The sequence below is a fragment of the Mycteria americana genome, chromosome 2, assembly GCF_035582795.1.
Source record: "Mycteria americana isolate JAX WOST 10 ecotype Jacksonville Zoo and Gardens chromosome 2, USCA_MyAme_1.0, whole genome shotgun sequence".
Classification (NCBI taxonomy): Eukaryota; Metazoa; Chordata; class Aves; order Ciconiiformes; family Ciconiidae; genus Mycteria; species Mycteria americana.
In genome coordinates this window covers 35070457-35096866 of record NC_134366.1, presented here as the reverse complement: position 1 = coordinate 35096866, position 26410 = coordinate 35070457, and the positions used below count along the sequence as shown (strand labels likewise).

General features: G+C 40.4%; 1 protein-coding gene across 3 annotated transcripts in view; it reads left to right on the top strand.

Moving 5' to 3' along the window:
- The first annotated feature begins 440 nt into the window (after nucleotides 1-440).
- The window catches only part of MACC1 (MET transcriptional regulator MACC1), a 48530-nt gene continuing 22560 nt past the window's right edge, over nucleotides 441-26410 (top strand). For 2 of the 3 annotated variants that reach the window (XM_075492954.1, XM_075492956.1), the window contains exon 1: nucleotides 441-756. The gene's annotated coding sequence lies outside the window, so the exon portion shown is untranslated. Of the gene's footprint in view, nucleotides 757-5266; nucleotides 5307-26410 lie in introns of those variants that run through there. The other variant, XM_075492955.1, reaches the window with a different exon arrangement.

The window sequence follows — 26410 nt, the reverse complement described above, 5'->3', positions numbered from 1 at the left end:
TGAAAGGTTATAATTGCAACTATGATTGACTGAATTTCCAACTTTATCACTACATTTCCTTTCAAGACTCATCTGCTTCAATGCATGAGGAAGATTCTGGATGGTGGAAAGGGGGATGTGAGGTTGAGACCTGAGTCGAAGGGGCTGGCATGGAAGTAGCACTGTTTTAACCAGAGAAATGAGTCCTAGAAGGCGGCCTTTCACAGGCGGCAACCCCAGCACACCCCCCTACTCTGTAACCAAATGCTCCGGGTGCAGCTGGTCAGCAAATAAACAGTGGTAAAGGAACCAGAGTGAAGGCACTGCACGGCAGTGCGTGAGATGTGGCCCAAGCTACAGAGGAGGAGGAGACTGGAGTCACAAGCATGAGCCTCCACCTCTCTGTGTGTGAGGCTCGACAGGTCATATCTCTTGCGAGACAGTGTCAGCTCACAACAAGACTGTTAGTCAGATCAGAAATATGTATATTTGTTCAACCAAACACCAATATCATCTGGTTTTAAAAGCAGCAAAGACAGTAACAATGGGCCTGGTGGCACAGATAATGAATGCTGTTCTTGGGTGTATTTAAGTACTCTCTTCATTATAACGAACTGTAGCTTTGATCCACAATTTAACAATCATGACTGAACTTGTATATGATTTTACATGTTTATGAGGGGAAAAAAGTGATGACTTACAGCTTGCAGATGTTGCTGAAGGATTCATTTCAAGACGCTCGTCAGGAAGATCACTCTCTGGACTTTTTTCAGATTTGTAAGTTGTTCTTTTCCCTCATATTTAAAATATTAATGTTTTAATGAATAGTATTTTACTATGACTAAATTTGTCCACTATTAATAAACTGAGATAGTGAGCCCCTATCCCAAAAAGTATTTCTTTATATAGAAGTGAAATCTAAAATGCCAGTAAACTAAGCCAGTGAAAAGAGTAGCTAATAATATGAAAGCAAAAATATAGGTTTTTATATGGGCAAGTATTTATGAGTAATTCTTATGTGTTTTTGCGTTTGCATTACTATAGTCTAGAAGTTTTACTGAAGCGTGCCAGCATCACTGTCCAATTTAAGTATGTATTTGAACTTGGCCTTCAGCAAGGACTGCATGCAAAGGGAATCCTCATGGATCCTCTGCCATCCAAACTGTTATTCAAAACCCTCTTACTTCATAGATGGATTAACTTGTGTGTGTGTGTGTGTGTTTACTGAAATGCAGCTGGGTTTTTTTGTTACATTTTGAGATGGCTTTACAGCCCTTTTTGATTTGCTGTTCCTACTTGAACTTCCACCCACAGGGCAGTGTCACTGCTGGTCTAAACTCAAAGTTGTCTGAAGTCAGCGAAGTCGCAGCTGTTAACACCACAATCAGCTTTGGCACAGAACTGCAATTTCATCATCCCTGAATAATCACAGCTTCCTCACTGCATTTGTTTTAAAAGCCTAAGAGAATTGTGTATGACATTGGAAGATGCCAGGTTAAGCACTGGTCATTATTTTGCTGGAAAATGTTTCCTGAAACCATCCATGTCATTTAAAGAAGTTTAAGGCAATTCGTTATTTGATCTTATCCTGCTCCTGTAGGTGTCAAAAAAGATAATTCATTACATTCAAAATGAAGGCAACAGGAATGAACCTTGCAAGATTTCTGAGGGAGCACTCCCTTGAGCCAGTCAGCACTGAAAATATTCAGTGCATTGCAGAAACCTGCCTTCCAGAACAGGTTCCGTAAAGGCCTCGAAACCAAATATGCTCCTATTTCCACAGCTTTCAGTTAACAGGGACCTAGTGTGCTGAAGCAATGTTCCATGTTTAACAGCTTTGGTGGTAAACGTAGGAATCAGACCCTGAGAAGATGTAAACTGGAATTACTCGTTTTGGCAGAGTTGTTCTGATTAATAGCAGCTGAAGATCTGGCATTATTTCTTTTTTATAACTGCATTCTCAGCATACGCTGTACTTAAATCATACTATTTATTACACCTTGCAGGTTTTCTCTAAGCTGGCAAATCATTTTTAGCTGGAACCTCCGAAAGCCTTAAAAGAGAAAACCTAAAGCAAAGAGAAACATGATATTAACAGAAAATGAGGTCAGAATCTTGTCATCTTGCACTGCTATTATTCCCTTATTAGCAGCCTCAGTGCAAAAAACGTCGGTACATGCAGGGAGTGCACAGCTGCCCCTGCCTCGCACGCTGTGGAGAATGGCCGGGGGTGCCGGCAGTGGGTGGAGGGCTGCCCTACAAGCACACGCTGCTCTGCTAGCATAGGCATTAGTTACAGGCATTATGGTAATCAGAGGCAATTGGCGGTATTACTGAATAAGAGAATCTCTTTTAAGTACCATGGGCCCAGAGCTGACAGGCAGCTATTCCCGGAGCTGGCCAGGTCTGGGAGTGGCTTTTCAGCTGAAATGCTCTTGGCTGCCAGCCCTATTGCTCCTAAGGCGGCCAGAAATGATCTTCCCTTTTGGTAGGCAACATTAAAGACCGTCCAGGAAGATCTCAGGGCCATCATGTGTGCTTCAGGTTGGCCATGTGAGGTCACTTGGGAATTAAAGCCAGGTCTTGTGTTTCCCTTGCAAGGATGATAATGCCAGGCCTTTTCTGAAAGGAGTGGGGTTGGTCTGCATTAGGAGGATGTGTGATGCCCTCATAGTGAACCAGAAATTTCTTGTTATAAAAAAAAAAGATTTCAGCTCCAGAGATAGTGTTTTGCAGATCAGGTGGGTGTTTGTAGAGCTGTTGGAAAATTACATTTCAGTTATTAAAAGGTGAGACAGTATTATCAGGATGGTGACAGTGTCTGGTTAGTACCAGTTGCTTGTGGAGCTGAGAGATACATACTCCAGAGCTTAGATTCCAGCTCAGAAAAAAACATATACATATGCAATGTGAGTATGATAATGCTGTTCCTAAAGAGCAAAACATCAAAATACACAGTTAAACATGCATCTGAATTGCATCAACAACAAGATTATCTGATGTTTTGCTGACTCAGAAACTTAATTGAACACCTGAGTGATTACATAGCTGAATAGTTTCTTTATCAGTGGTGGTTTTTGTTCTTTGCATTGTTATAAGATTTTCCCTTGCCTGCTGTACTTGACAGTGAGAAACAGAGTGCCTTTTTCCAGGTAATGAGTACACAGAAAGTGGGATCCACAGTTCTCTGTCTCAAGTCTATGACAAAGGCATAGTAGAACTTAACTGATTAGAGTTGCTATAAAAATAAATATGGTCTAATTATCTAAGGGAAATAGATGAAAAATGCAACCAAAACCTGTACATTTTTAACCTACAAAATGATGTATAAGTAACTGATGAATAAAACCTGATCACTCCAAGTCTCTTATACAATTCCATGATAGTTTTGCACATACTGTTTTTCGTGCTACAGCCACTATCCAAACCCTGACTCCTATTTCTAGTTGTACACAACATTCAAAAGGAAATCTTTACATTTCTTTATCTGATATACCACACAGTAAATGTGACTAATGAATACTTATGGTATTAGACACAAAGTATCGGGTATGATATGTCAAAATGTAGTAGACTAGATTATTGCATCAGTTATTGCAGAAATATGCAGTCATCTGGCTTATTGTAATCATAGCATCAATCATAGAACGGTTTGGGTTAAAAGGGACCTTAAAGACCATCTCATTCCAACCCCCCCTGCCATGGGCAGGGACACCTTCCACTCGACCAGGTTGCTCAAAGCCCCATCCAACCTGGCCTTGAACACTGCCAGGGATGGGGCATCCACAGCTTCTCTGGGCAACCTGTTCCAGCGCCTCACCACCCTCATAGGGAAGAATTTCTTCCTTATATCTAATCTAAATCTACCCTCTTTCAGTTTAAAGCCATTACCCCTTGTCCTATCCCTACATGCCCTTGCGAAAAGTCCCTCTCCAGCTTTCTTGTAGGCCCCCTTCAGGTACTGGACCACAGTAATAGACCACATTTCAGGGAAACCTCACAGTTTGCAACAACATGCTGTGATTAAGGATGCCAGGTAATTGCAAAAAGGGACTAGAAGTCAGCCTTTAGCTCCATTCACAGCTTCACTGCTGACTTGCTATTTAGCCAGTTTTTAGGTCACAGTTCAACAAATCAGTTACATTTGGGTTTATCATTAAATACAGGCTAAAGCATTACTAAACTTAAAATAGGAGAAAAGTTTTCTACTAACCTGAGGAAATGTTCTCAACTGGAGGAAAAGAAAAAAAAAAAGCCCTCGCTTTACAATGAAGAAAGCACTGAATTTGCAGCCCTAAGTTTTCAGGGCTTATTAGCTCCTATATTAGTGGAGATATAATCTGTGATAAAGGGAAGAATATTTGGTTTATAGGTAAAAAGTTATAATTATGCTGTAATTGACAGATATTTAGCAAATAATTATTCAAGTTGGTAAGAAGATATAACACAAAAGTTTTAATGTGTTTGAGCCTTTCCAAAATTGCATTTTTATCAGTCTGAAGTAAAAGGAAGAAACCACAGGTCGTAAATACTTACTTTCAGTTTTAAATGGCATGAAGAACGTGAAACTCCTATTATTTATGCCCGTGTTCAACCCCTATCTAACATGGAGACAATCAGTTTTAAGTTTGTAATGGTGCTAGAATACATTTTTCAGGTCTTAGCCTGGTAGTTCAAATCTGATTTTCAGTAGAGCCTGCTTTCCATATAGGCACCTAAACAAAGGCTTGACTTTCAAAAGCATCTGATATCTCCTGACTCCCAGTGAGGCATCCGTGGCCAGATTTTCAAGTTCTTAACATACTTGTTGCTGAAAAACTGGTCCATGTTGACAACATATATGGTCAAAGCTAGCCACCTACTACTTAATTCACCAGAGCTGCTTGGCATCTACAATGAGATCACATTCTGATTCTTTATGTCTATGTTGTATAAATGCACATAAATATCTTCTTTTTTCCTGTATGGACATTGACTAACCAAGAGAAAAATAAAAATGTATTCCTATGAGCAAGAGGAGCTTCTGGAGCTGAATTTCTCACAAATTTGTGTTTTGAACCTGATTTTTAACTGTTAAAAAATGACAAGCCCTGAAACCTTCTCTGGATTTTGTGTTTTCATAACAGTCCCTCTTTCATTTGTTGCTTTCTCTGTGATTCTCTGAGGTCTAATAATATAGTAACCTTTCCTCCACAGAGATCCTTAGCTTTGTCTTTTACCTGGATGAGCCTTTTCAAGAAACTTGCAGCATTCTACCAAATCAGAGATGTCTGTCCCTGCATTGAACTGAACTGAGCTGAACTGGCTAATGGATTCACAAATGAGTGGTGAGGAGGATCAGTTGGAGTCTTAGACAGACACAGCATGGTTGTATAGACCCTCTTTCCTGAGGAAATCAGGCTAAAAACAACAAAAACATCTTATTTGCTTCACCTCTAGTAATCAGTTATTTTCTACCCAGGTGTGGCTGAGTACAGTGTGCTAATCATTTCTAGAAACATAATATAAGAAAATCTTCTGTGATGGAACAGTATTTTTCTTGCCCTGCTGCTCATTAGTCTTTAAGACATGAACTTTTTGGCATGGACCCCATTCTTTTGCCTTGTCGCTCCTGCCTGCAGAATTTTTTTTTACTGTCACATGGAACATCTTCCTTGGAGACATGCAATGTAAGTGAAGCGATCCATCTTAACAAGTCTGTGGGATTTAATGAGGAACTAGGATGTTGTGGTTTAGCTTCAGTCGGCAACTAAGCACCACACAGCTGCCCGGTGGGATGGGGGAGAGAATCGGAAGAGCAAAAGTAAGAAAACTCATGGGTTGAGATAAGAACAGTTTAATAGTTGGAAAAAAAGAAAAAATATATATTAATAATAATAGTAATAGTAATAGTAATAATAATAATAATAATAATAATAATAATAATAATAATGAAAAGGAAAACAAGAGAGAGACAGAGAAAAGAACAAAACCCAGGGAAAAAAAACAAGTGGTGCAACTGCTCAGCACCTGCCAACCGATGCCCAGCCAGTCACCGAGCAGCGATCACTGCCCCCCGGCCAGCTCCCCCCAGTTTATATACTGAGCATGACGCCATATGGTATGGAAGAGCCCTTTGGCCAGTTCGGCTGTGCCCCCTCCCAGCTTCTTGTGCACCTGGCAGAGCATGGGAAGATGAAAAGTCCTTGACTAGTGCAAACATGACTTAGCAACAACTAAAATATCAGTGTGTTATCAACATTATTCTCATCCTAAATCCAAAACATAGCACTATACCAGCTACTAGGAAGAAAATTAACTCCATCCTAGCCGAAACCAGGACATAGGACAAAAACAGGGTTTTCCTAACCTGAAATATGTTATTCTTTGGCCCAGTCTAATGCTACAGAAGTAAGTGCTATGTGGCCCCGTCATCTACTACTACGTCTGCCTCGGATCTGGGGGCATCACTGCAAGCACTTCTCCAGGACAGGTCTCTGCAAATCACTGCTCGGGCCATGGGAGTCTTTGCCTGTGCCTTATTGACCAAGGTGGTAGGCTTGCATGCTCAAGCCAAATTTGTTTTCCTTCTTTTGAGGTGACCTGGTGCCTTTTCTCTGTGGGAATGAAGTAAGTGAACCTTCCCTGCAGAGCGCAGCAGATTCGGCTGTGGGAGAGAGAGGTTTGCTAGCAACAGAGTGAAAACGGTGTAAACACAAAAAGAAATTGTTTGTTTAATGAACACACTTTGTATAAAGTAATCTAGCAACTAACAAGCTAAACAGCTTTAGTTACGGAGAGGAAACACAAATGTTTTCATGGTACAAAAGACATCTTGTGAGTCCTTCCCTAGGGCACAAGTTCCAACCCACTTGCTAGTTCAAGAGAGAAAGAGATCTTTCTCTGCCACTTTCAAAGCCCTTCCTCCAACTCCCTTTTGGCAACCATATGCTCACTATTCAGGAAAGTTCCTGCCCTGATATTCTTCAGCCCAATTTGCCAGCTACCTATTCATATTAATGTTTCGATTGGATAATCCTCTTTAAAGGTGTCTCTTCATTAGAAAAAAAATTATCTCTTTTTAAAATAATGTTCAATCAGCATAAGGGCATGGTATACTTATTCCTTCACTAAGACAAATACTAGAGGAAACCAATGATTTTCCTTGAGTTGTTGATATATGCAAATCAGAACAACTGTGTTTTCACTAGGACTTTCTGGGTGGTATTTCCACCCCCGCCTTTTTTTTAAAACACATTTCAGTTCTTGGTCCAGCTCACCATGGAGAACTGATTCAAATTTTTTTCCCCAGGGCGCAAGCAGATATAGTTAATACAGATATAGCTTCTGCTGCTCAGTATAACATCTTCCTTACTAACTTTCATGCTGCACAGTGTTGTTTCAGTTTGGCCTATTGCCTGCAGCAGTTTCAGTACATATTTTTGCTGCAGACTTTGGCTGTAGTTTCCCATACTGTGGTACTGTTGCCACAAGTTCTATGTGTTTATTAAAATGCAATGCCACAGATTTTTTTTTTAAACCAAGTCTTCACCTTGACTGAAGTCTAAGAGATAGCCCGCTGAGGATACAACATGCTTTGAGAGTAGTTTTTCTGATGTTTAACATTGCACAGAACTGTATCCTGCCCTTCAGAAACCAGGTAAAAGCTGTCTGATTGGTTTGGTTCACTATTTGTCAGGAAAGGTGGTTTTGCTTGTCTGGGTGGAGTATTCATTAGTGTTTGTAAAGCCTGCTTTGTATTAGAAACTTTTGTTAGTATAAGTAATGTCCCTTAGGAATGTGATTTTTGGCAACGTTTGATACTGGCAACAACCCTAATGTGGACACAGAACTGGCAGAAGAAGTGCTTTTGCTGGTATAGATTATACTCAGGGCTCTGGAATCAGTAAAAACAGCCAAAACCGCTTTTGCCAGCATAACTATACTATTAAACATTTTCTAGCATAGACCTGGCAGAAACCAAATTTTCACCTCCACACCTCTCTTGGTTATTAAATGTTATTTCGTTGGGAGGTATACCCAAGCTGCTACCTCATGTGTAAACATCTTTGGCCAGAATATTCTCTGACATGGAAGTTTTTCTTCCACTGGGGGGGGAAGGAGGGCGGGTAGAGAAAAAAAAAATTGCGACCACATCTGAATGGCCTGACATTGTGCCTTTGTTTCCTCTCACACGTGCATGCATAAATCATGGTGTAGTGGCCACAGCTAATTTTCATTGGAAATCATTGTACAGGTAACTGTCACGTAGCCTAGGGTTTATGGTGACCCTCTTCTAACAGTTTGATGGGCAGGGGGTTCAGATTTGTTTTCTCATGAGCTTTAGGAATGACCAAAACAAACAGATGAGAACAATATGTAATGTACACTGAAGCCTTGGTGTTTATCATTCTTCTGATGAGAACTGCGGCAAAACTGAGATCAGGTCCAAAAAGATATGCTACTTTCTGCCCCAGCTACTCAATCTGTTGCAGGCAAATGAAATATGTTTACAGACAGAACCAAAGTGAGCCCTTTGACCCTGCAATCATTGCTAGGTTTAGCCATCAAATTATGTAGTTATTTAAACAAACAAACAAAAAGGAAAAATCAGTGAAGTGGAAAGCACATACTGTAATCAAATAAAAAGTGAAGACATGGCTGCCACTTCCCATATATGTTACGTTACGGCAAGCCAGAATGTGACTGTTTACACTCCCAAGCTTTCCAGGATCCTGCCACCACTACCAGTAAGGTTGCAAAAGCCAAAGGATGTGGCTTGGCGGCATTCACCCACTTCCAAAGTGAGGTAAGTATCCCATGATGTTGCTTGTGCCCTGGAGTTGGCAGCCCTAGCTGCTGCAGACCAGCTCTCCTGCTCTTGCTACGCTAGTCACTGCGTTCACATGGACTGCCCATCGTGTCCAGCTTTCATCCAGGGCTTCCTACATACATGTGTTATCAGCTTCCAAACTTTCCATTTGAAAATTAACCATAGGTCCCGCTTCTGTCCCAAAATATTCCTCCCCAAATTCCATTGATTTAAATGGCAGAAATTTATCTGAGAAGTGGATTGAGCTTAGCAAACAAAAATTGTGAAAAATATACTGCCAAATGAGCCTGCGAGCATCTGCTATTGCTGTTGTCTGCATGTACAGCATGTGGGTTTCCCCTGTACACAAACAGTGCAGTTAATTAAACACATGAAATTGCTTATTAACTGTCCACAAAATACTCGTCATTCCTAAGACCTAACAGTCTAAATCCGCTTTCCGGAAGACTTTGCCTTGAAAATGAGTCAAACTGCAGAAAACCACAGTGTCTCATCAAATGATGTTCAAAGAAAAGTTGTTGCAGAGTATGGGTTTCAGTGGAGTCTGGAAACGGAAGCTGACTGGTCAGATCTGGTTTTGGAGAGGTAGCAGGGTATGCAGTGCTGTCTTTTAAACACCTACTTGAGATGCCTTCAAGGTAAACTCCATTATGAAGCAAGACAGAAGTGGCAGAGTTTAATAAAAATGTGGGACCTAATAATTGGTCACCCTTGTACAGAAAACCCAGATATACTATGTCAACAGTCAAGCCCTTTTCTGAAGCCCAGAGGTGAACTGAAATCTTGTAGCTGCTTTATGTGGGTCAGCAGGGTCCCACCTGCAGGGTCCCACAAAGCTACGGGTACAAATAACCTCGATAGTGATTTTCTAGCTGAGAAACAGTTGGGAAGCATATTAGATTTAATGAATTTTGATTCATCCCTGTGAAAAGGCATGTTAAAAATTATCAGTCTAAAATTAAGTCTTCCCGTTTAAGGTAAAATACCACTACTATTTTTTAAATTATTCTTTGAATCAACAGAATGGATTGTCAAAAACATCTGGATCTGAAAATACTTCTACTGGGAACCAGCATTTCTGTTATGAGCTAATGATCCATTCAGAGAAATGAAGTCTGGGGAAAAGTATCTTATCTAAATGGAAATTTTAAGGAGTAGTCTGAGATGACAGGAAAGGAGTTGAAATTTAGAGTTTGAGATAGCAAGATCTTAATTTATTATTAAATTATATTAGTTTAATAATATAATTATAATTATATATACAGTGAGTTTCAACTGGTTTGGGGTGTCATTGTCATTAGTATTAGAGACACATGATAGACAGTACCTACCTCAAAAAAACCCAGAAAATGAAATATATAACAAAAATTAAATACTTGCTTTCTTAATAGGTCTGAGTAAGCCACTAAGTGTCTCTGGAAATGTTTCTCTTCTCCTTCTGGTGTCTGACAAGGCTTTATCTGCCCTACATATTCTATTTCCAGAACTTGAATTTCTAAACTACACCTTTAGAGAGGCAGTGGGAGTATAAATTACTTAATTTTTCTGTAACAGGTAGTGTTTGTACAAAGTGAATAACCCTGCTGTGTTACTCTAACTTCCTGCTTCTGGCAGCGGGACAGAGCTCTCTCAACAATATATCTAGTTGTTGAAGCATTTGGAGATGGGGCATCTCTTTTTTCATCTTTGTCACAGTCAATGCCTTACTTTATTATACAAAATAGAAGAGGTTCTCACCCCAAAATCCCATATGGTCAGGTGGGAAAGGCTGTTTTCTGGATTATGGCAGGGGGAGGGAAAGCATTCAGTTCTCTGAAGGAATTGAATGGTGCTGCAATGGATTGACCATTTAGCTGAATCAGCGTTGGCACCATTTCAACTTCATTTTTTTCCAGATGAAACTATTTGCTGAGTTTCACCCCACTTTGCTACCAGCCCTGGTCAAACAAAACCACTTATTTTGGCAAGTAGCTTATTTGGTGAAAATTGCCCACCAATATTGACACTATCTCCTCCATAAACAACCCGGATTCTGCCTTTCTCAATTTTTTAATACTGTTTGATTTATACTTTAGCATTTTGGAGGCAGGCTTAGAAAGTGTGTGAAGCCTCTTTTCATCAAAGGGGAGTTTCAGCTGTGAGTCCTAAGTGCCACAAAAACACAGGCAGCAAATAACAAGAGGACAGGGAGATCATCTCTTCTCCAACTCCCCGTGACATTCCTGGTGCAAAGACCACTTATCTCTCTGTGGCTATAATCTTTGTCCCTCTAATCTTTATCAACTTTATCCTACAAAACGCTGAAATCAATGAGAAAAACAGCTGCAATATAACATCTGGGAAAACTTGCTATTTCCTCAAGGTCATGGAGCCAAAAAGGAACTCTTCCCCCGCCACTCACCCAAATGTCTCTGCTTTCTCTCCTCTGTAGATGTTTTCTCAGGCCGTTGCCACCCCTCCTTCTCTTGCTTCCTCATACCCAGTTGTCAGATTCTCTCACATGCACAGAGATGCCCAAACCGGTCATACAGGTTCATGCGATTTTGATCACTGTATTCATTGCCTGTAAATCTAATTATTTCTAACCTTGACCTTTATCAGAAGGCCATCCTTTTTCCCCCTCCCCGCAAGTTCAATATATCTGCAACATGGCGCGTGAAAGTAGAAAACCCTAACTCTCTTCCAGCGGCACACAAGGAGCACATGCTTTCTTCCTCAAACCTGTTCGTGCGTATCTCTCCTCCCTAAGGCGAAACTCCTGCACCACCTCTCCTGGTTTCAGGTGTAATCATAAACCCGTTGAAGGCCATTATGGGTAATGTAGTTCCTTCACTGCCTCCTGTCTGTTTGAACAAGTGGTGCCAGGTACCTGCTAGACTGCACATTCCAGTAGGCATTGCTCAGCACCCCTAAGCTCGCCAGGTGTGCTCCCAGCACCTACCTGAACCCTGAGCACACCGAAGTTTTTCAAAGCTGGAGCAAGAATAAGTGCTCTTTCAACAGTGCTGATGTCTTTACCAATGCCATAATTCGGATCTAGGAGAAAGCTCTTAGTTTCCAGAATGGTGAGTTTGCTTTTTTCCTTTCAAGTATCTTTTGCTGTTTTTGTTTAAAATACTTTGGAAAGGCTGAAATATCAGAGTATTTTTTTACCTAGTACTAATGCTGCAGTCCAATACCCTCTTTTTGGCCATAGGTAGTGCCAGGTGCCTCTGGAGAAGGTACAGAACCTGCGTACATTTTGAATTGCACGATATTGTACCCTAGGGTGCTTTGGGATGTGTGGAGAAAGGCATGGCGTTTGCTAAATGCTCGTGATTGCCTTTCCAGAGAGCGTAATTAATGGTGAACCTCTTACAATTTTAAATCAACCAATATTAAGATGGTCTTCTCTGTCTTTTTTCTGTTGTGAAATAAGCCGCTGCAGCCGTGTGTGTGTGTGTGTGTGTGTGTGTGCATGCATGTGTGGGGTTTGGGATTTTTTTGGTTGGTTGGTTGGTTGGTTCAGTTTTATTGAAGCACTACATGAATTGAAATACTCTTCTTCCTGTATGCAGCAGTTGGACTGGCCCCTAGCTTTGTGAGTTGGGTATCAGGAGCAAGCAATAGGGTGCTGAACACTGCATGACGATCCTCCCTGCTAACAAGGCAGCTATTAGAAATCAGAAAAATAGAGTTTAAAGAGCACATATACTTCTGACCTTTAAAATATTTGTTCTCTATTAAAAGAATACTTGAAAGGTAATATCTCCAGGCTAAATGGAAGCAAGACCTCCATGGAGGAAAGACCTATCATGCTGACAGACCTTGAACCAGCTTCCTTTATGGCTAAAAAATGACAAGCAGAGCTGGCAGGTCTGTTTAAAAATAGAAACATTTAAATGAAAGACAAGAAAGAAACAGTTCTTGTTCTCTTCCCACCTATTATTACCACTCAGCTTATAACACCTCTTCATTGATACAGATTTCTTTTTTTAAGGAGACAGCTTCAAAATCTCAACAGCTTGGGAATAATTTTTGACTGGCTTTACTACAAAATGGCAATAGGCACGCTCCTGAGTAAGAGAGAGGGAGGGTAGGAGGGAGGGGATCATTTGTACTGAGTAGGTCTTGTGGAGGTGCAAACTGTCACACTGGCAACACTTTCCCTAGCCCAAAACCATGTATTTGACAGCGGTTAACATGAAATTCTCCAATGCAGAACTTACACACTGAAACCAGTTGCACAGTCTGTGTCTGTGTTGGGTGGGAGATATACAATGGGATTTACAACACAAGTACAAGATGGTTATTGTCATGCCAGAAGCCATAAAATAGTGTTTACCTTGGGTACATTAAAACTGAGGAATACCTACAGTCGTACTCACTAAACTATATAGCACAACAATATCCTGTGGAAATGTGTTCAACAGGCTAATTATATGTTGCAATAGAAGGCTTATTGAGCATTTAAATGTTTGGTTTAAAAGGTTGTGCTGTCTCTCTTCCCCCCCTTTCTCCCCTTATTATAAGAATGGCTAATTGGGTTCAATGGCACTCTTTGTTATTCAACTTCCTTTTAACTCTTTATCATAGTGATTTTCCACCTGTGGCCCAGCAATATTGGTGTTTGGTGGACTGTCTCTGAGAGATTTCTATGAAGGGTATCCAAGGGAAGAAAAAACTTTGAAATTCACTACCTCTGAAGTTGGATGCCTTTCCTCTCTCTTTTCTACAACAGATAAGCTCTTTGAAAACTACATGTGTTTATGCTACTGTAAACTTTGGCATAAGTCCCTGCAGGGAAGTCCACCCTTGAAATATGAATACAAAATAGGTGGAAGAAACACCAAAAGCACATACAATGCAGAAATATAAATTATGTCGCTGTAAAAACCAAAAGACTGGCTTTTTGTATAGAATAGGCATTTAGTCAACCTAATTTGGTGGTCTCTAAAGGATGTCCTGTCTGAAGAGCTGAGCTCTACGGCAATGGCAGCTGCAGTATGGCAAATTTCTGCACCACAAGCTATGGTGTGTACTTGCAAAGCTATGGTGTGTACATAGCTCTGGAACTATAGGCTCTTCCATCCCTTCTTCTACAAAATACTACATAGGTTCCTAAGTTACCTCACAGATCCCACAATGAGAAATGGAACATGATTGTAGAGGAGAAAAGGAGCTATTTCAACAGCATTTCTTTCCTGACATTCCCATACTCTGCTGTTACCACAAAAAGATTAGTCTAATTTGACCTTCTATCTTTTTAAGTACTTCTATGGAAGTCTTCTCGTCTCATCTCTTACCCTCTTTCTTGAGTTCTTTTCAGTTCATCTCCTTCAACTCTGTATTTTCAGGAGTAGATAGTGGTTTTTTTCAGAAACTGAACTCCAGAGTAAAGATGAGGTCATATACTCATGGATAATATATATATATGTATTGGCTCTCTAATATTTTACCATATTTTCATCTGCTTCTCAGTACAGACCAGTATCTTATTTGCATTTCTGCACTTTGAGCAAATATCTTTGTTAAATTGCTGAGGATCATGCTTAAACTTTTTCTAAGAAACTACAACTAGTTTAGAAATCAACATGTATGAGTAATTTTAAATTGCTCCTCTGAAAGCGCCTCTTCATGTTCTTAGCTACAGCAAACTTAATCTTATGCTGTTCAATTCATTAGGGTTTCCAGTAGTTCTTCATAGTCTGCCCTAGCGTTAGTAACCTCAGTAATTTCGGTTTGTGAGCAAACACTGTCATACCACTTTCCGCTGATCTTCCCTTCCCCCCCTCCAGAATTTACTCAAAGTGCCTATTGCATACTTCAATAAGCTGCACAGCACTGGAGCACTTCCCTACCAAGGAGCGGTGGTGAAGTGGAATCAGGGCTTTGAACCACTGAAAACTTCAGAAAACTGAAACAAAGTTTTATAGCTTGCAGCAAGTCATGTTTTCGGCTCTGGTTTGGTATCCTCATGGTGGAGAGGAAAAGATTTTAGGTTTGGATGTATCCAGACATCCTTTTCAAAGAATTTTATAGGAGGCATATACTGCTTAAATTCTGTAACAGTAGGAGTCCTTTCCTTGCATACCTGAACTTCACCTCGTAAGCCAGCCTGCTCAGGAAGAAGCTGGCTGATTATTTAGTTGAAAGCTGCATTATGTACCCCCAAATGCTGCCTCCCCCGTGCTGTGTGGGTGACTCTGCAGGCTGAAATGCTCTGGAAACCCAGTGAGTATTCTGGCAGCCCAGAAGAGATTCTTCTAGGTCTTCTGCTTGGGATATGTATTTACAAAAGACTCTGAATGACAATTATTTGAATCCAAAATGTAAATAGCTGAATCTCTTTGCCATTTTCTTCAGCTACCTCAATGGGGCAAGGATTTTTTGAATTATTAGAGGAAGTCTGCCTTCACTGGAGACTCAGAGTACTTAATAATCTTTGTGTTCCTCTTTACAACATACCTGTGAGATAGGCAGCTGCCATTTTACTTTGGGTAAGTTCTTGCACTACATTTAAGCTGCTGTAATGGCTACCTGCTGCTGAATGGGGCAGTCCCATTTCTCATACCTCGCCATTACTTCCCACAGGCCAGCACAGGTGAACAGTGACTCATCGGTGCCTGGGCCAGCTCCCTGTGGGACCAGATAAGCACCAGTGTTGATGCAAAGGAGATACAGGACTGCTGCTTTCTGGAGCAGCCAGACAGCCAGCCACCCAGGCAGATGGCATCCCCAAGAGCAGGCTTAGCCTCAAGCGCAATGCCATATGATCTTGTCTCTTGTCAAATACCTTAAAAACTTGGGAGATTTGACCTTAGTTCTATCCCAAGCTTGCTCTGAATTAATTCTTTAATCTCTGTCTCTCTCTCCGTGGAGGCATATAATACTTCCCTGCATTAAATGGGAGTTCACAAGTATTTAAATTGACTCTAAAATGTACTTTAATCTGCACTGACCTCTAGTTAGAGATAATGGTATTAATTCAGGTTGTGTCTTTACTTACTAATACGAACTGCCAACAGCATTGCTTGTCCATTGTGCCAGGCATCTTGCAATCATGCCAAAGCAAACAGCTTCCTTCCCACTGGCTGCGATGGGCTGTATGGCAAAACATTCACGCAACAACTTGACGAGGAATGGTTCGAGTTCCCACCTGAGCCTATGTCTGTAAAAACCCAAAAGTTTTGTCAGGGGACTCGAAGCTTGTGACCCATCAGTGGTAGATCCTACAGCCTAATTTTGGTCCTATAATCTAACTTTGGATATGCATTTACATGGAGAATAAGCTGTATTTCTACATGTACTAAGCTGCGTAATTAAAAGGAAATGACTTTGTCTGAAATAACTGGGGGGAGGGGAGGGGCAGCTGGCAAGACTTTTAGGTGGTTTGTTTTTATTCATACATGATCTCATGCAATACCAACTCTGAGCCCTGAAGAAAAGCCTATGATGTGATGATAACCTTTTTATGAGTTCACTCCCTCTGATCCACTAGCCTTAATTTAACAGGATCTCTGTAAAGGTGGGAGGGATGTGATGCAGCAGGGAGACAAGAATTCTCAATTTATTCATAGTACTGCCCTAATTCCTGCAGCACAAATTGTCACCTGTTGCTCCATGTGAAATTATAGTGCTACGAACATGAGTAATGCCCGTTTGTTCTTCTGCTCAGTGATTTTTTTTTCTTTCTTTCTTCTTCCCATTTGAAATGTGGTCTGTTCTTTAGTGTGGACACCAGTTCTTCACCTCTGGACTGAGGCTGTTAACTTGCTTCCAATAAGCTGTGTACAACCATCAAGTGAAATGAATAACATCACAAATACATTTTTAAAATCTCATTAGCTTTCCAAGGAAACATCTAATCGTTCTTAGCAGAAGCAGCTTCTGATTGAAGTGTTCATAGTATCTGTCTCAAGGGGTGAGAAGAAGAAAGCTAAACTCAAACCTGTCCCCTCACTTTCTATATATAGGACAAACAGACTACTACAAGGTGACAAGAAGCGAAGTTGTATACCATCTGCAGCTAGGTGGTACACAGGACATGGGTTGCACTAACTGAACCAAGCTTAAAAGCCTTCAAGCTAAACTCCATATAGTTTTGAGGAGAGTGTGGGAAGCTAGCATGGCTTCCCCAGTGAGATAACTGCTTTTTTTGGAGCATTCAGAAGCATCTGGACTCTGAGGTGTGCGTGTGAATCTAGTTGTAAGTGCTTAATGTGTGCATCATCCTAACATAAATAACTGAATTTCTTTATCTCATCAGTGGAGAGCAAGAGATGCATTTAATGGCTCTCAGAGTTACCTTTTTGTCTGCCAGAGCACAGGTACTTATGCTCTGCCAGCTGGATCCCACCCACAGTTACTTGCCTGGCTTGCAGTGTCGGGTGGCTGCTAATATGGCTGCTGAGCAGAAAAGTGCTACTAATCTGGAAAATATGTAAGAGAGCCCTTCACACCTTGGAATTCCTTGGTGTATTTTTACTGGTAATGATTGTACTCCAGTCACAAAACACACAGGTAGGAGGTATTGTATGCACTAGTGATGTGCTCCCCAGAAAAAGTAAGAATTTCCCTAGTTTTCCTCATCTCATATAGTATATGGTAGCAGAAACAGAAGGACAATTTGTTTGAAGGCTGAACTTAATGGAAGTTGCATTCACCATGACTGCCATTTATTTCTTTACTTATTTATTTATTTTTAAAAAAATAATAAATGATCTCAGACTTCTAAGTTAGGCTACTGGTCAGTTGTTTTACCAGGTAAATGAAAACATAGGAGAGAGAAAACAGTGTGGGGTGAGTGTTTATCTATATATGTCAGTAATTTTCTGCTACCTATTATACGTAGCTACAATTTCCTTGTATCTGATTTTGGTATGTGATTTCTGCTCATAGCTGGAAAGGGAGGCCAAACCTAGCAATGCCAAGGGCTGTCAGGAGGTGTTATGAATACCTGCCTTGCTCTCAAGATAATTGCCTTTTCAGGGTGTGAACACTTTGGGACAGAGAAGGGTTCTTGTGATATTTATACAGTTACTTTCAAAGCCCTGATCTTGGTGGCAGTTTTCTTCCCATGGCACTCGCACGTCCTGTGCCCTGTCACTGATTTCCTGAGTGGTCTGGGACAAGTTGTTTGGAGCAGGATTTTTAAGGGGTTAGCACATGTTTACGCAGTTCTTACAGTAGGGGTGGAAGACGCTAGAATGTGGCTATCAGTCTCTTTGTGTTTTAGTCTTTCCATCTGTAAACTTGTCTATCTCCATTTTTCCCCCATCCCTGCCCTTCCTTGTCTTGTGCATTAAACAATCAGTTCCTTGTGACCAGGCTGTGCTTGCTATGTATTTGTACAAAGCTTAGCAGAGGGATGCTATTCCAGCTAGTTCTACCAGGATATAAATGAAAAAGTAAAAGAAAACCCTGGTTTGAGTCCCAACAGAATATAAACATCAGCTCTGGGGCTCAAAATTGTTTTTTTTTCTTTAAACAGTTTCAGTTCAATAGGAAGTATTCAACTTGGCACAATAACAGCTAGGTAAAAGTCTGTAGCCTTGATTCTGCATAGGAAGAGTAAAGATGATTGCTTTGTTTCTTTTGGCTTTGAAATCTGTGAATAAATCAAATTTAGTGATTCTGAAACAGTCTGACAACTATAGGAACTGCCAGATTTTGAGCTCCTATGCCTGTGGTGACGAAATCCGTGTGTCTTGAGCCCATTTTCTCTTGGGACAGGTAGATCTGGGAGGCTGAAAAACCTACACATTTCTTAGGTGGCAAATCACCTCTCTCCTAATATGGAGAAAGTGGAGGAAAGCTCACTCTCTTTCCCTCCAGGCAAAAAGTTCATATATGGATTACAGTTTAAGCCTTAGGTTTTTTTAAGGCTAACCTCTAAAGAACTTTGAAACAAAATTACTTGGGTGGATGCTAGTGATTCAGTATATGAATTATGATGACAGACATTGACTTACCATTGTAAAATCTTGCTAAAATCAGCAATGTGAGATGAATTTGCACTGTAAAATAAAATGATCTGAACTAACTTTCACAACAGAACAAACTGTTTAGCTATGTTTGTCAAGACTGTCTGGGCATACAGTCATTTCTGCTTGGTGTGAAGTTCTCCTGAAGTTCTGAAGATTAGAACTTGCACCAAATTAGACAAATATCTTTACATGTTCTTACTGATGATCTGCTGACTGATAATTCTCACTTCTGATGGATGTGACATAGCTATACAATAGCTAACAGAAAAATGCTACACTATGGAAGTTTTTTAGATCATGATGATTCAAGTTTTGAGCAAAGTTGTACACATTTCTGTTTATTACAGACGAAGCAACCTATACAAGTATAACCCTGGACTGTGGTCTGTCAGGAGCTGACCTAAACTAACTTCATGGTGGACAACATTTGGACCATGCACCTCCAAGAATACTCGCCAAATTAAAGTTTAGATGATGCTTTGGAAACAGAACATATTTAAATTGAGTTTTGATTTTCATACCTCATGCTTTTCTTTCCATTTTTGTGCTAGACAGCTCTTTGTTGGAGAATCCTATGTTCTGCAAATATCTGCTTCTCATCACCAATGACCTGAAACATAGAAGAATAATTGCCATAAAAGGGAGACTGAAAATCTCATCCAATAAATTGCACAGACAGGATTACACGTCTGTAGCAAAGAGATGTAACGGGAGTCTCCTGTCTCACCATGGCCAAGGAAAAACATCTTAAGCAAAGTAACTTGCCATCACACATCAAGGTGTGCGTTTGATTTGATTTTTAGAAATGAAATGTTAAAATTATATCTACACATTATGACATTTGTATACTTTCAGCTACATCATTTCAACTACAATCAAGGAACCCTTGACAGTGATAGCAAGGATATATGTATAATGGTAGGAGTGAGCTGCTTGATCTAAACGGTCTTTCAACTGCACTGTAAATGTGTTATGTATGTTGGTCTCTATAGAAAACCCATAAAATAACAAATATGTTTAGAAATAAAACTAAACAGTAGAATTTTGCATAGATGATTCTGCAGTATTTCACATAACACACATTTTGGACCCTTATTATCTTGAGAGGTAGGAGCTAGTTAAAGGTGCAAAACTCGAGACTTGCTGCCAAGGAGGTGAGATGGGTCGGGAAATGCTTTGATCATCAAAGTCAGTGACCTTTTGGAAAAGCTGTGAATGCTTCCTCCCACGTTTCAGTACAAATGGAGCAAGGACAGTAAACTTACGGAGATGAAACCAGAAAAAGCGTTTCTTTAGGGTTGGCATTTGGAAGGTGTCGCTGAATAGGCTGAATTCTCTGAGTTAACACATGGCAGGTGCCTTCAGGTTCCTAACTAGGAAAGTCAAAGTACTAAAAAGCTGTTATAAGTGCGGTCTGGATTTCAGCTTATTTCACTTGTAACCTTGTACCTGGGTTCTTTCTGCCTGATGCAAAGGTTAATCTGCTATGGCTGATCAGACTGAAACTGGCCAGCTAGAGGAACTCCAGCTTCATAGAGGCATTGATCCCAAACAAAATGACCTGTGCTGGTGCTTGTAGGGACTTTGCGTCACGGCTGTTTAGTGATATTTGAGACGGTTGTCTGTTCCTTTCAATCTGCTAGAGCCAATGTATGGGACACTGTTGGTAGTTTCCTCCAGCAGGGAGATTAGCCTCCCCTCCTGCAAGACCGGCTGTCAGAAAAACCTCAACTCTGGGCAGTGCATGAAAATTTCCTTTCAAAGTAATAGTTGTGAAATTAATGTGGTTTTGCATGATGTTTAAATATCCTAGTGGTCTCAAATAAATTTTCTCTAACATTTTCTGCCTATACAGCAGTTTCACTTCATGTACCAGGTGATTATCCTTTCTAGTGAATAGAGCATCATATGGCTGCAGAGATGGTTTTGGGTGATAAATGACACCCATGGTTTTTCTGTGTAGGAAGCCAGTGAGGTCAAAGAACTGCAGCCTTTTCGGAGACTTAATAGTATAAAATACTGAGCTCGCTCAGTCTATATGAGATTGGAAGGTGAGCATGCTCAGTGAAGGGTGAGGCAAAACAAAGGATTGACACCAGGATCTTCACAAGGCTGGACAGTGGCCAGGTCTTGCAGTGACCGTCATATCAGTGAAAATGAATTTACTGCATATAAAAATTCTTGAAGGGGTGGAGGATTGACTGGAGTTGTGGGGGCTTTATTTGGGGGGGAGGGGGAGATGGGACAGGACGGGGACATACTGGGGGGAAGGTGGAGATAACATTTTGAAATGCTGTGATTGTATCTAGGAGTTACTGACCTGCAGCTCTCCACTTCTGCTAGAAAGGCAGTAACTTCAGCTGTGGTGAAAAATAGTAAAGCTTACTGAGACAGAATAAATTAAATAAAAAACTGGGCACATATTTTGAACTGATAGAGTATAATCCACAGCATTTCTGAATCATTTTCCTGAAGATTTTCTGCAGGGTTTGAGAGGCACTGTTTGGGAATTTGATAAGCTTGGTTTTAGTCCAACTTTCTGAGCAATTTGTAACTGTATCACTCCAGCCATTATTTTTATTTGAGGGTATCAGCCAGATTTGTTGAGGCAGATTAAAATTTTTCTTCAACTAAATTGACTATTTTTTGTGATGAAAAAGGATGAAATTTATGATAATTTAGGGATTGGTTGGGGGTTTTTTCCCCTTTGACATGTGACTTGAGTGGAGAATCTTCCTTATTGTAGAGCTTGAGCCACTGACCCCCTCATTTTCTGCCCTATGCTAATTGCTTCCACATCTCTAACAGTGTCATAGCCAGTGCACCTGTGCAGTGTGTTAGGGAAGGAAATAAGAAATAAGAAAGCAACAGCTTTAAGTCTTCTTTCTCTTCTCACCACTGCCATATTAAATGCAAAGAAATAACATTAAGTGCTTTCTTCACGGCAAATGGCATGGAAAGATTTTATAGAGCTGAGTGGGGAAGAGTTCTTGAGTGAGTAGGCAACGATCTGTGTATAGTGCCTGCTCATGCCGCTCCTGAGCAATTGCAGCTCTCAGCTGTTTCATCAAATTTTGCCCTCAAAAGTCAGTGGTGTTGGCTCAGAAGGAAGAGCTGGAACCAGTGCGGAGGTAGGGTGCCTGTAGCAGCCTTAGGGGTAGGGCTGTTAGGAAGAGCAAGCTGGAGCTGCGCTGTTGCTTTTGGGGATGAATAGAGACAATGGGAGATTAAAGTCAGCATAGGAAGGCCTGGGCTAACATAGGGGACTTCTCTAATTTGTTGTACGAGCAGTTCATTGATCGATTTTGGAGGTCAGCCAACTGGCTGCTGAGAACCTCAGGAACGATTTCTGCCTCTGAGCCCTGCAGGGAGGCAGGACAAGGGAATACGCATCCTTAAAATGCTTCCCGTGGGTAATATTATCCATCACAATATAATAGTGTGGTTTCCCTGGATGGGAAAATTAGCTTTCCACTGAAATATTGCATCCAGGCTAATGGTATGCATCACCAGAGGGAGAACTGCAGCTGGAAAGGCAGTTGGACACTGTGATGCAATGGAGAGAACAAAGGTGGGTAAAGAATATAGGGACTGGAGGAAGAGGAGACCTGGAACAACTATCTCGCACAATTCTTACTTTCACTTCTGAAAAAGAAAAGAAGAGAAAAATCTTTGAAGAGTGACTTTGTCACTGCTGCATAAAAGTGGATGAGATTGGACATAGTATTATTCTTATCATACCAAACAGTAAGGAACAAAAGTATAGATGCCCTCTTCTCAACAAGTAGGAATAAAGGGTTCAATCAATAAGCCTGTAAGGCAGATAGATTTAAGAACTAATTTTAGACACATAAGGGCATGCAATTTGCTGGGAACTTGTTGCCGCAAATCTTCTTGAACTTGACTGTTCCTTTAGAAGAAGATCCACAGTGATACTGTTGACTGATGTATTTTATTTTTTTAAAAAAGATAAAATCACTCCTATTTTGATTATAAAACTACCAGCAATACTGGAAGCAGCTCCTCCTTGTTTTAATATGTAGAACTTCTTACTTCTTCCTCTGAAACATGTAGTCTTCTGTGATCAGAGAGGGGTTATTAAATGGGATCTGATATTGCACGGCAATTTATCTTCCTCTAACTTCATTTTTGTTGCTGGATCATTACCATTTTAGAGTCGATCTGGCAGTCATATTATTTCAGTAAAGGTATTCTGTTAACACTACTATTAATAAGAAGTAGTTAAGAGTACAATTCAGAGATTCAAATGTCCTTTATTAATAGAGAAACTATCCATTTAAACATTAATCCCATTTTATAGAAATAAGAGGGGTTTTTGCTTGTCAAGAGCATGTGTAATTGCTATCTAAAGGGAGAGTCTGCAATATAATGAGAGGTACTGGGCTTGGCTTTTAGAGAACAAAATACATTTTTATGAATTCCCCTCCCTTCTTCCCTTCAAAATTACAGTGTCAAAAATAACCTTAAAATACTGGCAAGTGTAACTTAATGGACAGCTCTGCCTCTTATTAACAACACAGGCACAAATGTTTTAAATGCAATGACGCCTCGCTGCTGCAGAAGAGTTCTGACCAAATTTTGGGGACTGTAATTGCCATAAAAAGCAACAAAGAAAAAGTGCACTTTCTGCAGTATACCTTGGAAAGTGTCCCTGTGATTGACACTCCCTCTCTGATGCTCTCTTCACTATGTTCCTAAAGTGCCAAGGACTATTAAACAAGTTCTTCAGTCAAAACAGATCAATACACAAAAAATAGGTATCCGTCTTTCCTCGTAAATATTATCACAATCTATCAAACATACTATTTGTGCTGTTACATATTCCCCATGTCTGTTATGTGGTCAGTCAAGTAGAGCAAAATATAATTTGTGGATGCACTGAAGAATGATTATGCTTACAGTTATTAACTCTCTAAACTAACCTCTAATGACAACTAGAGGAGTCCTTGCCAAACGGATTTACTTTCTTCTACCATATTTAATGGAATTATTTTCCCAACACAGGTGGCTGCCTGTTTTATTCATTTTTTTCCATGTTGAGCTGGTCACGTGTCACCCATCTTCCATCGTTTCTGCCCTCTCAGTATCAATCTCCCTTTATATTCCCCAGGAGAGATGGAACAAGTGACTGACTTGAGTCCTCTCTTGTCCCCCGCTCCTGCCGCCCATTCATGCTCTACACAACTGGGATTTCCTCTTGGCTAGTTTATAAATTTTGAAACCTTGCCTGACATAGTTTAAACATTGCAAAACAAACTCTCTGCGTGTATTGCCATGTTAACTTATTTTTTTTTGGGGGGGGAGGGGTGTGTTTTGTGGTTTTGGGTTTTTTTTGTCCCCCCCAAGTTAACCTACACCAAACCAAAGTGGTTCCATATAGAAAGTCCACCTGACAGTGCAAGCTTTCTGACGTGTTTTTCCTTTCCCCTGGAGCAAATGTCTGTCATGCTTATGGAAAGAGACCTTCCTAGTCCCCTATCTCATCAAAAGCACAGTACACTGCAGTGTCCCCTGGTATCTTTCTCCAGGTGCTCACCTCAGTTTGCTGAAACCAGAACACCAGAAGAGTAAAGGCACCTTGTATGTGTCTGGATATCAGGTTCAATTTACTTCAAGGTTCACATTGCATGTTTTGCCCATAAATCTTCAAACTACGTCTGTCCAAAATAAAGCGTCAGTATCCAGGCAGCATAACTGACAGGCAATTCAGTTTTACAGTTGGATGTTCAAGACTGGGTCCTGGCATAGCGTCAGCCACATCACTTTGTTATATCATTTTTAGTGTGGAACGGCAGAAAAACCATCCTACATATTTGCAACATATCTAGCTGATACAGGTGCTTAAAATCTGTTGTTAATTACAATTATAATGTTAAGAACTTAAAAGAGCTCCGAGCGAGTAAAACACTGGCCCTTCTCTGCAGGCGGCTTCCTTGGTGCATTCTGCTTCGCCCCGATGCTGTGAAGAGAGCACAGCTCTTGTAGGATTTCTGTTATCACATCACTGGACCAGATGACACATTTAAATGTTGAAAGCCAGGAGGGATTTTTCCCCTGTCTGTGCTCAGCCTTTAAATGTAAAAGTAATTATTTCTATGAAACACATAACTCTGAAGTGCCTGGTCGTCAGTTCCTAATGAAGAACTACTTCACTACTTGACTTGGGTCTGATTGTCTGGAAACTGTTATCCTTTACTTGCTTTCTGGGTGGATAGTAAATGTGCTATTTTCTATATATAACTGGAAGAGTGTTAAACAGTAAGATGTTGCCAAAATCAAGTCTTTGGGACAGAGGAAGCCTCTTTTTTTTTTTTTTTTTTTGTCATGCCTCTGTGACTCTGAGGCATACAACGGCTTTTCTGTTTTTTGAAAAAGAAATTTCCTTTATTATCCTTGAAGTTAGCTCTGAGATTGTAAATCATTCACTACTATTAATACCACAGCTACTTCTTTCTCCCACTGCTGCTTCCTGCCCTCAAAGACCACAGCTTATATCTGTGCCTCTGCAAAGCTGACTTTTGGCACTAACAGGCAGAGACACGAGCCTTTCCTGGGGAAGAGCATAATAAATACTATGCAGATTCGGGAGTGCTCTCTAAGCAAACCTAGTGTGCAGGTGTCTAAGGCTTTATCTTCACTCGCCACTGACAGGTAAGCTGCTCAGTTAAAGACCCAGTGTAATTCCTGCATGCAGCCTGGATGTGAGAAAAAGTCTAATTTAGTAGAAAGAGAAGAAGAAATCAGGAGGTATCCTGTACTTGCAACCCATGATCACAGCTATAGTTCACAAGGATATAAATAGCTAGCAGAGATTTTGAGATTCCCAATAGCTCCCACTCCTCTCGGTTGTTCAAAGATGTTGATAGTTGAGGTTTTTGTTTCATCCTAGCAAACATTAAAAGTACCTAAGGGTGGGCAGCAGGGCTCTAGTTTACATGCAGAACATGTTACTTACAGGCTTTGCCTTGCTCTGCAATGTTGCATGTATTATGGTGGCATTAAACACTTGCAGCACCTAGAAATGGAAATTTTTACTTTTTAAGGAAACTACTAAATAGAAGGTGTTCCTTACAGAGTGCTTTCAGCATCTGTTTTGAAGGAATAATTCTGTTGGCATCATAGTCAGTAACAACTTGTAGTATTGTAATTTCTGTGAGGGAGCCAGAAGTGTTTTCCTAGGACCTCCAAAAGTCAAGAAACTAGCTGTGCTTCCAAAGTATGTATGGTTACATATAATAAGTGAGAATCCAGTGTAATTTTTAACTATTATTGTTTCTAGAGGCTTTTGAGAGGTGGTAAGGAAATGAGTTCATAGAAGAATTAAGCTAATAAACTTGCAAAGTTTTCTCTGTTCAGCAAAAAGAAGAAATATTACAATTTAATAGTACAAAGTTGGATCCTTAATTCATTTGTTAATGACATCTTTACTTTCCATTTCCTGTTCTTTAAAAAGTTACTTAGCAGTGTAAGTAGAAGGCAACGCATTTCTTTTTTCCTGAGGCCAAAGAGAAACCACGGAGTATTTCAGAGTGGTAGCTGAAACCCAAAAGACAACATGAAAACTTTATTACACATTCTTGAGGCTTCTGGAAAGCAATATTCCCAAATGTAAAGTTTGTAATTGAAAATA